Source organism: Ursus maritimus, assembly GCF_017311325.1.
Source record: "Ursus maritimus isolate PB19 chromosome X unlocalized genomic scaffold, ASM1731132v1 scaffold_X1, whole genome shotgun sequence".
Taxonomy (NCBI): domain Eukaryota; kingdom Metazoa; phylum Chordata; class Mammalia; order Carnivora; family Ursidae; genus Ursus; species Ursus maritimus.
This window is the reverse complement of record NW_024423319.1, coordinates 110,440,952-110,455,161: the sequence shown is the minus strand read 5'-3', so window position 1 is coordinate 110,455,161 and position 14,210 is coordinate 110,440,952. Positions and strand designations below refer to the sequence as shown.

General features: G+C 42.7%; 1 long non-coding RNA gene across 1 annotated transcript; it reads right to left on the bottom strand.

The window, feature by feature from the left end:
- Positions 1-1,675: 1,675 nt before the first annotated feature.
- On the bottom strand, positions 1,676-12,552 carry LOC103668160. Its single transcript, XR_569949.2, has 2 exons — positions 12,400-12,552; positions 1,676-2,474 (listed from the first exon to the last, which is right to left on the bottom strand). It is a non-coding gene; the product is annotated as an uncharacterized LOC103668160 (long non-coding RNA).
- Positions 12,553-14,210: the final 1,658 nt, after the last annotated feature.

The following is a 14,210-nucleotide window of genomic DNA, read 5'->3' as shown; positions in this document are numbered from 1 at the left end:
CTATTCAAATTTTCAATTGCCCCATAAAATATCATGTATCTTTTTACACCTTAGGTTAAAAGGAAAAAAAGGATGCAAATAAGGTCCACACACTGCAATTGAATGATACACCTTCGAGGTCTCTTTTAATCTATAGATTCCTCCTCCATCTCTCTTTTTTCCCTGCAATTTATTAGCTGAAGAATCTTGGTTTCCCATGGTCTAGACTTTGCTAATTGCGTCCCCATAGTTTAATGCGTTACTTTAGATTGGTAATTTAGAGCTTGGTAAGATTCGAGTTCTATTTTTTTTTTCCTACAAGACTGCTTCCTGGGTAGTACATACTGTGTTCTTCCATCAGGAGGCACATAATGCCTGGTTGTCTCTCATTTTATGATATCAGCAGATGTTGATGTGCAGTGCCTCAATCTTTCAGGCCAGCAGTTCTCAAAGTGTGGTCCTCAGACCAGCAGTATCTGCTTCACCTGGAAACTTATCAGAAATGCCAAGTCTCTGGGGATGGCTGGGTGGCTCAGTCAGTTGGACGTCTGCCTTTGGCTCGGGTCATCATCTCGGGTTCCTGGGATGGAGCCCCGAGTTGGGCTCCCTGCTCAGTAGGGAGTCTCCTTCTCCCTCTCCCTGCCACTCCCCCTGCTGGTGCTCTCTCTCTCAAATAAATAAATAAAATCTGAAAAAAAGAAAAACGAAAGAGAAATGCCAAGTCTCAGGCCTCACCCCAGACTCAATGAACCAGAAACGCTAAAGTGGGGGCTGGCAATCTGAGTTTTAACAAGTCCTCTAGGGGGTTTTGATGCAGGTTAAAGTTTGGGAAGCTTCACTGTTAGTTCATCAAGGGTTGCCCAAAGCGGAGATTTAAGACTGACATTAACTCAAAAGGGTTTAGGCAAAATAAAGAAAAACCTCCAGAAGAAAGTACGACCATGCTCAAAAGATGCAGCTAGAAGAGCAAACGCATTTTTAAGTAATTCAAAAGGCATAAATGTGTAATCAACACTGCTTCATTGAAAAACACACATTAGAAAAACCAAACTCACAAATACAACACATCGGTGGTTGTGAAGCAGGGCGCAGGGAAGGCTGAAATGGGTGAAGGTGGTCAAAAGACGCAAATTTCCAGTTATAAGATAAACAAGTCTTGGAGGTGTAATGTACAGTGTACGGACTATGGTTACTAATACTATACTGTATATTTGAAAGTTGCTAAGAGAGCAGATCTTAAAAGTTCGTATCACAAGAAAAAAAATTTATAGCTATATGTGCTGATGGAGGTTAACTAGACTTATTGTGGCAATCGTTTTGCAATATATACGAATATCGAATCATTAGGTTGTACACCTGAAACTAATATAACATCATATGTCAATTATACCTCAATAAAAAAAAGAAAACAAAAGATTGAGAAACACTGGTCTAAACCCATTAAAAAAACAAAACAAACATAATAGAGAAACTCAAAAAGAAAGGCTTACTCTTTTAAAATATTTTAAAATACTTCTTTGAAATAATAGGGTAAATTCAGAATGCTTTAGAATCTACACAGTCTCTTGTCAAGATTTTTTAAAATGGAGAACAACAGTAACATTGAGTTAATGAACAAGGGAATGGAAAGAATAAAAGGCAATGCTTTGGGCACTTTGGCATTCAAAGGCTTGAATTCAGAAAGATACAACCACAATTCAAATTATTCTGTACAGGTTTTATCGCAGTACCTCTGTTTGTAACATACACGGTTTCTGAATAGAGAATAATAGAGAAAGCATGGGGAGTCAGGGGATTTGGATTAAATTTGGCTCTGCCCCTTTCTGGGAATGTGACTAATTTAAAGTACACTGGACTGTACAGTGAGTAGAAAACAACCCCACCAGCCAGCCATAAGCCCTCTCGGGCTGGTCCAGACAGCCTGCCTAAAGCCAGCATCTGGCATCATAATGCATCTACAAGACACCTTGCCCGTTCATTTCTCATTCAGGCCAGAAGTATTTACTGAGCCTACTACATGCCAGGTCCTGTGCTAGAAGCATACAGTCTGCAGACAAATAATCAAGTGATCTCAAGGGTAAGGGCTATCAAGTGAACACATTGATTATAGGCACCAATGGGTATTCATTTGTTGAGCAAATGGACCCTTACGTGTGTATATAAATGAATAAAAATAACCCTTCATGCAAAATCCTGCAAACTTTGAATATAGGACACAGTGAAATTAGACATGCTAACATGAAATTCACTTAGAGAACATTTTCCTCCTTTTCTTAAAGAAGTTCTTTAGCTCCTGGCTTCTGGAAATTTCCACCAAACTCTTCTTCATACATTCTCAGCAAGTTGTCTTTCCAAACCTTGCCTCTAGGCATCTAGAGGGAGGAAGTCAATCAACCACATGGTCTAAAGCCTGGGGTCCAGCAGGTCTTGAATAGCATGGTGCTCTCAATGGCCTCTCTTCTCCCGTCTAGTGCCAGGGACATCCACCCAGGTGCCTGAGAAAAGAAGATGGAAAGCTGTGGTTTTGTTAGGATGCTTTGTGTAAACCCAGAGTGCAAAACCTTTTTTATTATATAGTGTCAGCTAGGAAAGGGGAAAAGAAAATATACCAAACCTAAGTCTGCAAGCTTCCAAAGCACGACACAACACATTAAAGGTTTAGTGTCAGGAACAATCAGGTCCTTGTCGTCTACCCATTTGCTAGCACAGTTTCCACAAATAACAGGCAAGCTCTAAATTTTCATAAAACATTTTGGCAGCGCAGGATGGGCCAGCTTTCTGGCGGTCTCTCTAAGGAAATGACTGCAAATGTCTTTTGGTGTGAACAGCCTTAAGTATTTTAAACCCTTGGTAAATAGAGTTGCCAACAGTCCCAAATATGTTTTACTAGTTCTGAATTGGACATTCAGGATGATTTTAGGGGGAGTTTTTTCAACAAATATTTCAATAAATGAGTTATCCTAATTCCCTTTCTTAAATGTTGATGACTCTGGAAGACTTTGTAAATGAGAAACAAATTTTAGTAGCCAAATCTCAAAGGCTGAGATAAACAGAAATTTCCTAGAAAGCGCACTATAAAGGCAACATGGCTATTGAGGCTCCCAGGAATAATATACACCCACAGTTTTTACTGTATAAGAATACTGATTTCTAGGGGCACCTGGGTGGCTCAGCTATTAAGCGTCTGCCCTCGGCTCAGGTCATGATCCCAGCGTCCTGGGATCCAGCCCCACATCATGCTCCCTGCTCGGCAGGAAACCTGCTTCTCCCTCTCACACTCCCCTTGCTTGTGTTCCCTCTCTCGCTGTCTCTCTCTGTCCAATAAATAAATAAAATCTTAAAAAAAAAAAAGAATACTCATTTCTAAATCAAAGTTTTGAGTAACGAGCATAACTTTACTAACCTGAAATGATTCTAGACTTCTTTCAGCAAGTTATCCTGAAGAATGTTTGTTCTAAATCTGGCCAAAATGGTAGTCACTAGCCACATGTAGCTATTTCGATTTCAATTTCAATTAATTTAAATGAAATAAAATTTAAAATTCAGTCCCTTAAAAAATAAAATAAAATAAAATAAAATAAAATAAAATAAAATAAAATTCAGTCCCTTAGTCATATTAGCCTCATTTCAGTGCTGTACAACTGTATGTGCCAGTGACGATAAGTGCCTGGTGGCTGTGGTACTGGACAGTGTAAAACATTTGTACCTCAAAGAAAGTCATACTGAACAAAATTGTTCTAAATCCTTACTACTCAAAGGGTAGGCCAGCAGCTTCAGCAGCATCCAAGTGCTTATTAAAAACACAGAATCCGGGGCACCTGGGTGGCTCAGTCATTAAGCATCTGCCTTCGGCTCAGGGTGTGATCCCAGAGTCCTGGGATCGAGCCCCACATCGGGCTCCCTGCTCCGCTGGGAGCCTGCTTCTTCCTCTCCCACTCCCCCAATTGTGTTTCCTCTCTCGCTGGCTGTCTCTCTCTCTGTCAAATAAATAAATAAAATCTTTAAAAACAAAACAACAACAACAACAACAACACAGAATCTCATGCCCCCCATAAACCCACATCAGCAGAATCTTCATTTTAACAAAAGGCCCAGACAACCTGTGTGCATGTGAAGGTTTGAGAAGCACTGGTCTAAATCAGTGTTTTCCAAACTGGTTTGATCAGAAGAATCACCTAGAGCACTCATTAATCCCTCAGAGTCCGGGGCCTTGCCCTCCACCTACTAAATGGGACTCTTCAGAGCAGGTGTATGGAATATGTACATTAAACAAGCACTCCAGGTGATTCTTATTAGTGATTGCATTGCCATGCTTTTAAAACTCCTCAGGATTCTGATGTGCGGCCAAAGATAAGCACCACTGCTATAAATGATTTGATCTCAAAACTGCTTCTGGTCTTAAAATTGAATATTAGATTTTTAAACAGAGGTAAAATGAAATGACATTATAAGTAAATCTAACAGTCTGTGCATCTTAGAAACTCAGCTAAAGATCTCCTTATTCTATATCAGGAGCTAAAACAAGAAGTATTGATGTAAGGTTTTGGCTGAGAATTTTGCCAATTCCTAGATTACATAATCAGAATTCTATATCGCATTTTTCTGGTTTTGTTATCTATGTGTTTAAGTCTTGGCTTTCTGAATAAAACGATTACCTCCTTAAGGATAAAAGTGAGGTTTTCTAATTTTTCTGAACCCTATAAGTCCTACCATAAAATACATACTTGTTGACTCTAACCAATAATGAGACCTAGATGCAACAGAGTCACAGTATTTTAATGGCAATAACAAGCAGATAAGAAACCCCAGACAAGGGGTGCCTGGGTGCCTCAGTCGATTGGGCATCCAACTTTTGATTTCAGCTCAGGTAGTGGTCTTGGGGTTGTGGGGTCGTGGGGTCGAGCCCTGCATTGGGCTCTGCTCTCATTGTGGGGTCTGCTTGAAATTTTCTTTCTCTCCCTCTCCCTCTGCCCCCTCCCCCCACTCATGCACACACTCGCCCGTGCTCTTTCTAAAATCTTAAAAAAAAAAAAAAAAAAAAAAAGAGGGGCGCCTGGGTGGCACAACGGTTAAGCGTCTGCCTTCGGCTCAGGGCGTGATCCCGGCGTTATGGGATCGAGCCCCACATCAGGCTCCTCTGCTGTGAGCCTGCTTCTTCCTCTCCCACTCCCCCTGCTTGTGTTCCCTTTCTCGCTGGCTGTCTCTATGTCTGTCAAATAAATAAATAAATAAATCTTAAAAAAAAAAAAAAGAAAAAGAAACCCCCAGACAAAAGACCACACACCTATGAAGAAATAACAGTCCTATAAGGATAAGGAATGGGTAACAAAAAGAGAAGTGGCAAATATGCTATTAATAAGGAAAAGATGAGAAGGAAGTGTTCAGAATCAGAAAACAAAAGATAGGTAGTTGGTTCCCAGATATTAATTTTATTGTTACGCTTTATAACTTAACTTTTATAGCCCTAGATGCCTAGCGTAGAAAAAAGGAAAGACTTAAAATCAATTAATTATCCAACTTAAGAAGTTAAAAAAAGAAAGAATAAATCCAAGGAAAGCAGACGGAAAGAAAAAATAAAAGCAAGTGAGAATATCAATGAAATAAAAAACAAAAATAGGATAGACTAACAAAGCTGAAAGTTGGTTCTTGAAAAAAAGGAAACACACTTAGAAATGACTCAGATATTCAGTATCTGTAGATTCAGTGCAATTCCAATCAAAATTCCAGTGGGGGGGGCAGCGGCAGGGACCGGGGTGGTGCAGTTGGTTGGGCATCCAACTTTTGTTTTTAGTTTGGGTCATGATCTCAGGGTTGTGAGGTCGAGCCCCACATCCAGCACCACGTCCAGCGGGGAGTCTGCTGGAGACTCTTTCCCTCTCTCTGCCTTCCCCTCCACCAACCCACTCGCTCTCTTACTCTCAAATAAATAAATAAATCTAAAAAAAAAAAAAATTCCAGGGGGTTCCTTTCCTGATAAGCTGATTCTAAACTTTGTATCAGGGTTTCTCACCCTTGACAGTGTTGACATTTGGGGCCAAATAACTTTTTGTCCCGGGGAGTTGTACTTTCGCATTGTAGGATGTCTGCAGCATCCCTGGTCTCTACCTACTATATGCCAGTAGAAACCCATCCTCCCACCCCAAGTCGTGACAATCAAAAATGACTATGGACACTGCCGATGTCCCAGGGGGAGGGGATGATAATATCACTCCCAGATGAGAACAACAGCTTTGTAGCTTTAAAAGGAAGGAACCAAAAATAGCCAGAATACTTCTGAAGTAGAACAGATTGGTCTCCCAGATCTCAGGACTAATTATGAAGTTATAGTAATTAGGACAATGATATGGTACTAGAATAGACCAGCGAGCCCAGATATAGCCCTCCTCCTGAATTACAAACCAGGAGAAGATATTTGCAATTAAGACAACTAGAATATATAGAGAACCCCCACAAATGAATAAGAACAACACAAGCAACCAAATAGGAAAATGGACAAAATTCACTGTTATGGACTAAATGCTTGTGTCCCCCCCAAAACTCGTATGTTGAAATCGTAACCGTCAATGTGATGGTGTAAAGATGTGGAGCCTTTGGGAGGTGACTAGGTCATGAGGGTGGAGCCCTCATGAATGAGATTGGCGCCTTCATTAAAAAGACCCCAGAGAACTCCCTTTCCATCCACAATGAGAAGATGGTCACATACAAAACAGGAAGCAGGCTCTCACCAGACACCAAATCTGCCGGCACCTTGATCTTGGACTTCTCAGCCTCCAGAACCATGAGAAATAAATTTCTGTTGTTTATAAGCCACCTAGTCTACCATATTCTGTTACAGCAGCCTGAAGGGACTAAGACAGGCATAAATAGACGCGTCACAGAAGAGAAAACACATGCGACCAATGGACATGTTAGTAGATGTTAAACACCATTAATGATCAGGGAAATTCAAATCAAACCACAACGTGATGCTATTTTACACCCACTGGTTGGCAAAAATTTAAACGTCTGATAATACCAAGTGTTGAAAAGGATATAGATCAAGAGAATCTTTTATATATTGCTGTTAGGAGAGCATATTCATATAACCATCTTAGGAAATAGTTTACTCTTATACCATGAAGTTGAACAGTCACATGCTCTACGATCCAGTAATTCTAGTCCTAAATATATCACAGAAAATCTTATATAAGTATCTCAGGAGACACGTACACATATGGTCATAGTGGCATTGTTCACAACAGCAAAAATCTGAAAACAACCTAATATTCATTGACAGCAGAGTGGATTGATCAACCATAGTATATTCATACAATGGCTTATTATACCCCATCAAAATAAACCACAGCAACACACACCAACAAGGACAAGTCCGAGCAATATAATACTAAGCAGATCAAGTCTGCAACTATTCCATACAACTAGATCTTCTTTTTAAAAGTTAAAAACAACTGGGGTTGGGGTGCCTGGGTGGCTCAGTCTTTAAGCATCTGCCTTCAGCTCAGGTCACGATCCCAGGGTCCTGGGATCAAGCCTTGCATCAGGCTCCCTGCTCCGTAGGAAGCCTGCTCCTCCCTCTCGCACGCTCCCTGCTTGTGTTCCCTCTCTCACTATGTCTCTGTCAAATAAATAAATAAAATCTTGAAAACAGAAATAAAAACAAAAACTGGGGCACCTGGTTGGCTCAATCAGAAGAGCATGTGACTCTTGATTTCAGAGTCATGAGTTCCAGTCCCATGTTGGGTATAGAGATTACCTAAAAAAAAAAAAGAAAAGAAAAAAAAAACCTTAAAAAAGTTAAAAACAACTAAAATTAAAGATGGACTTTTAGGTCTGAATATAGATAGATCAAGGAAAGCAAGAGAATGACTAACATAGGATTCAGACGGTTATCTCAGCTCAGGAGCAGAGTGATGAAATGGCTGAAGACCATTTAGTTGGATGAACATTGTTGACTAAGTCCTAGCTCTCACAGTGGGTGGTAGGTTCGCTGATGCTTATTTGCTTATAATTTTTTCTTTAAGTATAAAGTTCTATGCCCAAAGTAGGGTTTGAACTCATGACCCTGAGATCAAGAGTCTCATGCTCCACTGAGAGTGCCAACTAGGTGCCCCTATTTACCTGTAATTTTAGATAGATGGAGGGATAAGTACATAGATTGAAAGACATAGTTGGAAAGGGTTATGAATGGACCAATGATGATAGTTGTCTTCAGCCAAGAATTATAATTAATCCAAATCTGTGTATCAAAAGTCCATTGAAAACATATTACATGTCAAACAGTTCATAATTAAAGAAAATGGAAAAATAAGAACAAACTCATTGAACTTGTAGATGTATTTCTGAAAAACTGTACACAATTTTTTTTTTGCCACTGGTAGTGAAGTCAAATTTCAAATGTCTTACTAGATCTTGCCTTTTGTTATTGTTGTTGCTGTTTTTAAATATTTTATTTATTTATTTATTTATTTATTTGAGAGAGAGAACACAAGCGGGGGGAGCGGCAGGCAGAGGGAGAAGCAGACTCCCCACTGAGCAGGGAACCCCATGCCGAACTTGATCCCAGGACCCTGCGATCATGACCTGAGCCAAAGGCAGACGATTTACCAACTGAGCCACCCAGGCACCCGTTGTTTTTAATAGCAACCTTATAACAGATCTTTTCCTAAGGTAAATAATCACTGTGCTGTGCATATAATTATCCTCTAATTTACATATTTACTAAGTTTTCACTTCTGGCCACTTTCTCACATCTCTCTTGCTCCGTGTGTGTGTGTGTGTGTGTGTGTGTGTGTGTGTGTGTGTGTACATACATATACATATAAACTCTACATATATAATCTCCTTCATACAAATAGCTACCCAGGGGGACCCGCACAAGTCCTCTTCTCTCCCAATTGTGCTGGCGAGGGGGGGATTCCATCCCCTCAACACAGCTTACCCTGCTTAACCTCCTCTAGCCTGGCATCTCTCTCACTTCCCTGGCCCTGATTTCTCATCTCACCTCATTGCCTGTGCAGATCTTTGGGACCAGGACTATGCTCTTTGATTTGATTTGATTTGATTGATTTGAAGAAAACTCTACCCTCAAAAGAGGAGCTTGAACTCAAGACCCCGAGATAAAGAGTCACATGCTCTACCGACTGAGCCGACCAGGTGCTCCAGGACTATGCTTTTTGAGTCCTCAGCTCCTTCTTCATCCCCAACAACCACACCCTCATTCCCCATCTCTCTACTCCGGAGATCCAGGCCTATACCTTTCCTGGCTCACCAAACACTTACCAGCCACTTTCACTACGTGCAATGCACTGAACTACGTACAATGGGAGATACGGGTGAACTAGAGGAAACCCTGGCCTCAAAAACATGCAGACCAGTGGAGGAGGTAAATATATTTAGCAGAAGTAATTGTAAGAGAGAAAAGAATGTGTCAGGTCTTGCCCACACCTATAAAATCAACATTGATTCAGATCCCAGGATGAATCTGACTTAAGGCAGGAAGCAATTAACAAGACTCCAGCCCCTGGAAGGCTGGACATAAGCACCCGGGTGCCCTTCCTCATCATTTGGCTCTGTCGTGGGGCCTTAATTCTTATATACAGGATTCTGACTTTTTCACTGCACCAGAGTTCCTGTTCTGAAAACTTGCTTAACATCTCAGTCCCCTCCTGGAGGCTCCAGGCCTTATCAATGGATTCTATCTTGTATCTTGGCCTCTGCCCCTCGTTTCTGATTCTAGTAACTTTCACAGTATAATGTCTTTTCTTTGGCTTGGGGTCCTTGAACCAGAGCACTGCTCCTGAACTGTCCCCGAACTGCAGCTACCAGATGGACGCTTGTTAGTTCTTCCTGCTGACACTCTCTGATGCCACATCTGTGCACGTTCAAATTGCACCTTCCTGGGATTACTGTGATTTACTGAGGATGCCTACTACTTCATCCTGGGTCCCCTATGCCCTGTTTCTATCCGACTCAACCATAATTGTTCTTAGACCTCAAGCCCCTTCCTATGTCGACCTCCAGTCATCCCAGCTCCCCCAAGCTGTTGTCCCACAGCTAGGGAGGGGTCAGGTCCAGGCCCCGCCTCCCGGCCAGCCAGGATATAACTGACCCTGTCCCCACCGAATACTGGGATATGACTTGAGATGTTGGAACAGGTATAGGTCAAGAGTTCACAGAGAGTTAAGCAAAGAGAGGAATTTCTTTCTAGACAAAAGGATGCACTGGGAAAGACTTCATTGGGGAAGCTCCAAAGGGCTTTTTCAGGCAAAAGCACAAGAGTGAAGAAATTGGTGAGACGTGTAGGAAACACCAAATCATTCCACTTGCTGGAGCAAAGAGCATACAGCATTGTGATATGGTAAAAGCAAACTGATTCCATTTTGTGGAGGTCCTTAAATGACAGGTAATGGAGTTTGGATGTTATTCACCAGAAAATGGGGAGCCACTATAGGTTTTTGAGAATGATCTGATTAGAGCTGCTCTTTTTCAGTAACTGGAGTATGTGTAGAGTTTATACACTAGAAACCTGTAATGAGTAGTCAACTTAAAACAGTCACAATGGGAAGGATAGGGAGGGACAATTATAAGAGTTGTAGAAGAGAATTAAAAGATAGGATGCCATAACTGATACTTCCCTCTTCTTTGGTTTCAATATTCATAGATGACTTAGGTTTGTGACTTGCAAACCAGTACTGTATATTTGACAGAAATAAGGAATTCAGGTAGAGGGGCACCTGGGTGGCTCAGTAAGTTAAGCATCTGCCTTCAGCTCTGGTCATGATCTCAGGGTCCTGGGATGGAGCCCCATATTGGGCTCCCTGGTCAACTGGGAGCCTGCTTCTCTCTCTCCCTCTAACCGCCCCCCCCCCACTCATGCTCTCTTTTTCTCTCCCTCTCAAATAAATAAATATTTTTTTAAAAAAAGGAATTCAGGTGATTAGGGTTTTGGTCACCAATTTCAATGTGTGTGGGTAGATTCCCCCCACACCAACAAACAGTGCAGACACCAGCTGGGTATACTACAATTTCGCTCGATCCTGACACGATCTACCTGGATGTAACATTGATTCCACAGGTTAAGGGTTCAGTCCTATAGGACTGCCCATTCCCCACACTTTAGATGCCACTCACAAATCCAGATTATCACCTGTGCTTTTGACCCCACCAGCCACAAATTGGAGGGTTCCAACGACCATCTGCCATTCAGGATGCCAACTGCAAATTCAGATTGTTACCTGTACTTCTGACCAACTGCCTATAAATCAGAAGTTCCCAGGACCCCCCTCCTTGATACAATTAATTTGCTAGAGCGGCTCACAGAACTCAGGAAACATTTGACTCACTAGATTGCCAGGGTATTATAAAAGGCTGTAAATTGGGAACAGCCCGATGGAAGAAATGCACAAGGCAAGGCGCGGGGAAAGGGCGCGGAGCTGCCCTGCCCTCTCCAGGGGCCACTACTCCCGCACAGCCACATGCTCACCAAACCAGAAGCTCTTTGAACCCTGTCCCTTTGGGTTCTGTGTGTGGTTTTTAAAGATTTTATTTATTTATTTGAGAGAGAGCACAAGCAGGGGGAGCAGAGAGCCCCATGCGGGGCTCAATTCCAGGACCCCGGGGCTCATGACCTGAGCCGAAGGCAGACGCTTAACCGACTGAGCCACCCAGGCGTCCCCACTTTGGGTTTTTATGGAGGATTCATTACCTAGGCATGATTAATTAACTCATTGGCCATCGGCAATTGATTCCACCTCCAGCCCCCCCCCTTCCCCGAAGTTTGGGGGGACTGGATAATACAAATTCTAACCCACTAATCACAGGTTGGTTCCCCTGGTAACCAGCCCCCATTCCAGTTACCTAAGGGCTTTCCAAAAGCAACCATTAACATAACTAAAGACACCTTTGTGGCTCTTATCACAGGAAATTCCAAGGGCTTTAGGACCTCTGTGCCAGGAACGAGTGGAAGACCAAATAGATACTTCTTGTTATAAATCACAATATCACAGCAGGAGAAGGAGGTGGTGGAGGAAAATCAGAGCCAGCTTACAGCGGGTCATGTTAAGCTGGAATCTTAGGGAAAGGTACAAATGCAGATAAAAATTTCAAAGTCATGGATTTGGGGGAGATTTGTAATAGAGAGGTATAGAGAAAGAGGAGGTTAGATCAAAAGCAGAATCTGGGTCCCGGCAGGAAACAGGAACCACACCAGTGATCCCAACAGTGAAAGCTGAATATAAAGAATTGTTAACTAGACAACGGGTGGTTGACTACTGAAATGCAAAGACCTACAAGGCGTAACAGAAATCATTACTGCGGAGAGAGGCTGCCACTTCCAGGGCTGAGGTAAAAGTGAACAAAGAAGTACCTCAGAAAATTCGAGGAGTCCCCCCACCCTCACCCCCGCAGAGCTGAGATTCAGACCTCTGGATAGTTGGTGCCACTGCTGCAGGAACACATCATCCACCGAAAGAGTGAGGAAGAGACGCACTGGAGGCAGCTCGGCAGAACTGTTAAGGGTAGCCCACCGCACAGAGAACACTGCGGGGACCCATTGCACCCGGAGCCAAGCAAGCCAATCACAGCAACGCGAAGAAACAAATAAGCAAACAGGAAGTAGAAAAGTCCTCCTGCGCCCTCTATTGACAGAGCCTAACCTAGAGCCAGTTTCCGCAGAAGAAAATGTGCTTTGCAGGGATCCACTCCAGTTTCACCAAGTGAGGGGAGAAAGGGTGGGCTTGAAGCCCAGAGTGAATACGTTAGTAACCGGGACATTGGTATTCATCTAAACTTAGAGGATGGGAGAAAGAGAAGCTAGACATGAAACAAGATAAACTCGGTCTTAAAAAAGAAAAAAATTGGGGGCGCCTGGGTGGCTTAGTTGGTTAGGCTACTGCCTTCGGCTCAGGTCATGATCCCACAGTCGGGAGATCGAGTCCCACATGCGGCTCCCTCTGCCCCTCCCCCTGCTCGTGCTCTCCCTCCCCCCTTCTCAAATAAATAAATAAAATCTTAAAAAAAAAAAAAAGATAAACTTGGAATTGCAAGTAGGAGGCGTTATCCACCAATCAAAGCCCGAGAAAACTCCACTATATTTAGGTAACTAGGAGGTTATCAGCGATATCTGGCTTTTTTCTTTTTAATCTTTTTAGACAAAACTAATCTATAGTTCTGGCAGTCAGAATAGTAGTTACCCTTGGGAAATGGGATACTGACTAGGGACATGAAAGGGACTTCGGAGATGCTGGAAATATCTTGTGTATTGATCTGGGTCGTGGTAACACAGGTGTAGACATAAGTAAAAACTAATCAAGCTGTACACTACAGATTTGTGCATTTTATGTATGTTATATCTCAATTAAAAAATTTTTAAGGGAACGTCTGGATGGCTCAGTCCGTTAAGCAGCTGTCTTCCGCTCAGGCCATGATCCCAGGGTCCTGGGATAGAGCCCTGCATCAGGCTCCCTACTCAGCAGGGAGCCTGCTTCTCCCTCTGCCTGCTGCTCCCCCTGCCTGTGGTCTCTCTCTCTCTCTCTCTCAAATAAATAAAATCTTTTTTAAAAATTAAAAAAATTTTAAAAATTTAATAACATTTGTTTCAACAAATGTTAACTATACTGGAATTAAAACAAAATAAGCAAGGATGCCTGGGTGGCTCCAGTGGTTAAGCCTCTGCCTTTGGCTCAGGTCATGATCCCAGAGTCTTAGGATCAAGTCCCCCATCGGGTTTCTTGCTCAGCAGGGAGCCTGCTGTCCCCCCTGTTTGTTCCTGCTCTCTCTGACCAAAAATAAATAAAATCTTTAAAAAAGAAATAGAAACTACTGTCTTCTGATCAACATTCTTCCTGATTCAGTAGAAAGGCTTTCCTTTTTTTTTATTTTTAAAGGAAAAACAGCTTTTTTTTTTTAATTTATAAAAGATTTTATTTATTTACTTGTCAGAGAGAGAGAGAGAGCACGTGCAAGTAGGGGGAGTGGCAGACAGAGGGAGAAGCAGACTCCTCACTGAGCAAGGAGCCCGAGGGGGTACTGGATCCCAGGACCCAGGGATCCTGACCTCAGCTGAAGGCAGACGCTTAACCTACTGAGCCACCCAGGCACCCCAGCGCCCTGAGGAAGAGCTAGCATGCACTGGGAGGGGCGGCGTGGCTCCCGGGGGGGGGGGGTCGGGGGCAACACCCTCCCCCCCCAGCAGAAGCCCTCTGGGGAGCTGAAGAGACTTGCCTGCCCCACCC